Source organism: Arachis duranensis, chromosome 9 (genome assembly GCF_000817695.3).
Source record: "Arachis duranensis cultivar V14167 chromosome 9, aradu.V14167.gnm2.J7QH, whole genome shotgun sequence".
NCBI classification, from domain to species: Eukaryota; Viridiplantae; Streptophyta; class Magnoliopsida; order Fabales; family Fabaceae; genus Arachis; species Arachis duranensis.
Window position 1 is genome coordinate 85,755,274 of NC_029780.3, and position 2,827 is coordinate 85,758,100.

General features: G+C 32.0%; 1 non-coding gene across 1 annotated transcript; it reads left to right on the top strand.

The window, feature by feature from the left end:
* Nucleotides 1-22: 22 nt before the first annotated feature.
* Nucleotides 23-126, top strand: LOC127741808 (small nucleolar RNA R71). The gene has a single exon (XR_008003013.1). It is a non-coding gene; the product is annotated as a small nucleolar RNA R71 (small nucleolar RNA).
* Nucleotides 127-2,827: the final 2,701 nt, after the last annotated feature.

A 2,827-nucleotide genomic window follows, 5' to 3' on the forward strand; every position in this document is an offset into this window, starting at 1 on the left:
TAATATGGTCCATTCTGAAAATATGTCAGATGGACACCTTTTGGTCAACTGCTTGTATCTTTCCCAAGCTTCATAGAGGGATTCACCATCTTTTTGTTTGAAGGTTTGAACATCCACTCTCAGCTTGCTCAGCTTTTGAGGAGGAAAGAATTTATCCAAGAAGGCTGTGACCAGCTTTTCCCAGGAGTCCAGGCTATCCTTAGGTTGTGAATCCAACCATATTCTAGCTCTGTCTCTTACAGCAAAAGGGAAAAGCATGAGCCTGTAAACTTCAGGATCTACTCCATTCGTCTTAACAGTCTCACAAATCTGCAAGAACTCAGTTAAAAACTGATAAGGATCTTCAGATGGAAGTCCATAAAACTTGCAGTTCTGTTGCATTAAAGCAACTAGTTGAGGTTTAAGCTCAAAATTATTGGCTCTAATGGCAGGAATGGAGATGCTTCTTCCATCAAATTTGGACGTTGGTTTGGTAAAGTCACCAAGCATCCTTCTTGCATTATCATTATTGGGTTTGGCTGCCATCTCCTTCTCTTGTTCGAAAATTTCTGAAAGGTTACTTCTGGATTGTTGTAATTTAGCTTCTCTTAGTTTCCTCTTCAGAGTCCTTTCAGGTTCTGGATCAGCTTTAACAAGAGTGTCTTTTTCCTTGTTCTTGCTCATATGAAAGAGGAGAAAACAAGAAAAGAAGAGGAATCCTCTATGTCACAGTATAGAGATTCCTTTATGTTAGTAGAAAAAGAAGGGGATAGAAGAAAGAAAAGTGAAGAATCAAAACACAAGGAATAGATTGGGTTCGGATTTTTAGATGAAGAGAGGTGAAGAGAAGTGTTAGTAAATAAATAATTAAATAGAATAAGAGAAGAGATAGAGAATTTCGAAAATAATTTTGAAAAAGTGGTTGGTGATTTTCGAAAATTAAAGATAAGATATGATTAAAATTAAAATTTAAAACAATTAAAAAGAATTTTTGAAAAAGAGAGAGGTATTTTCGAAAATTAGAGAGGGATAGGTAGTTAGTTGGTTTTGAAAAAGATAAGAAACAAACAAAAAGTCAAATAGTTAGTTAAAAAAAGATATTAAAATTAAATTTGAAAAGATGAGAAGATAAGAAGTTAGATAAGATATTTTAAAATCAAATTTTGAAAAAGATAAAATTTTGAAAAAGATAAGATAAAAAGATAAGATTTTTAAGAAAAAGGTATTTTGAAAAAGATTTAATTTTTTTAAAATGACTTAACTAACAAGAAACTACAAGATAGGATTCTAGAATTTAAAGATTGAACCTTTCTTAACAAGAAAGTAACAAACTTTAAATTTTTGAACCAATCACGTTAATTGTTAGCATATTTTCAAAAATATGATATAAAAATAAGAAAAAGATTTTGAAAATATTTTGAAAAATATTTTTGAAATTTTTGAAAAAGAGGAAAAATTTGAAGAGATATGATTTTTGAAAAAGATTTTGAAAAGATAAGATTTTTAAAATTGAAAATTTGACTTGACTTGTAAGAAACAACTAAATTTTTTTTTAATTTTTGACCAAGTCAACCCAAAATTTCGAAAATTTGGAGGGAAATAAGGAAAAGATATTTTTTTGATTTTTTTGAATTTAAAGAAAAAACACAAAAATGTCCCAAAACATGAAAATTTTGGATCAAGACACAAGATGCATGCAAGAATAGAAGATGTCAGGCAAGTGAATCTCAATGGCCTCATCATCAAGAGATAGGAAGGACAAGCAACCCATAGAAGATGAAGGACAAAACACCTTTGATCGAAGAAGATTCAAATCCAAACACAATGAGCGCATCTTTAGTTGGATGTCAGGCAAAGATGTTGTTCTGGAGTTACCTTTCAAGCTAAGAAAGGAGGAATACTCTGAGATACAAAAGATAATCAGGAAGAGGGGATGAAAACATCAAGATCAAACAAGAAGACTTGTCAAGAACAACTTGAAGATCATGAAGAACACTATGAATGCATGGAATTTTCGAAAAATGCAAGAAAAAAAAATTTTTAAAAAATGCAATTGACACCAAACTTAAAAATTGACTCAAGACTCAAACAAGAAACACAAAATATTTTTTATTTTTATGATTTTATTAATTTTTTTGGAATTTTATTAATTTTTTTCGAAAATAAAGTTTGGAAAAACGACAAAAAGAAAAGAAAAATTTTGAAAAAGATATTTGAAAAGAAAATTACCTAATCTGAGCAACAAGATGAACCGTCAATTGTCCATACTCGAACAATCCCCGGCAACGGCGCCAAAAACTTGGTGGACGAAATTGTGATCACATCAATGTAGTATTTTTTGTTGTTGTATGGAATCATTATTATGGCTCTTTGCTATGTGTGGACACAACTCCATCTGAGCAACAAGATGAACCTTCAGTTATCTATACTCGAACAATCCCCGGCAACGGCGCCAAAAACTTGGTGGACGAAATTGTGATAAAAGATTTCCAGGCACTGTTAAAGAAGCTCACAACTCTGTTCAACTTAACCAGCAAGTGTACTGGGTCATCCAAGTAATACCTTACATGAGTAAGGGTCGATCCCACAGAGATTGTTGGTATGAAGCAAGCTATGGTTACCTTGTAAATCTCAGTTAGGTAGATTAAATAGTTTATGATGAGTTCGAAAATTAATAATAAACAGAAAATAAAATAGGATAGAAATACATATGTAAATTAATGGTGGGGATTTCAGATAGGCGTGTGGAGATGCTAGAATCCTCTCAAATCTCTGTTTTCCTATTGTTTTCATCCAATCCTTCTTACTCCTTTCCATGGCAAGCTGTATGTAGGGCATCACCGTCGTC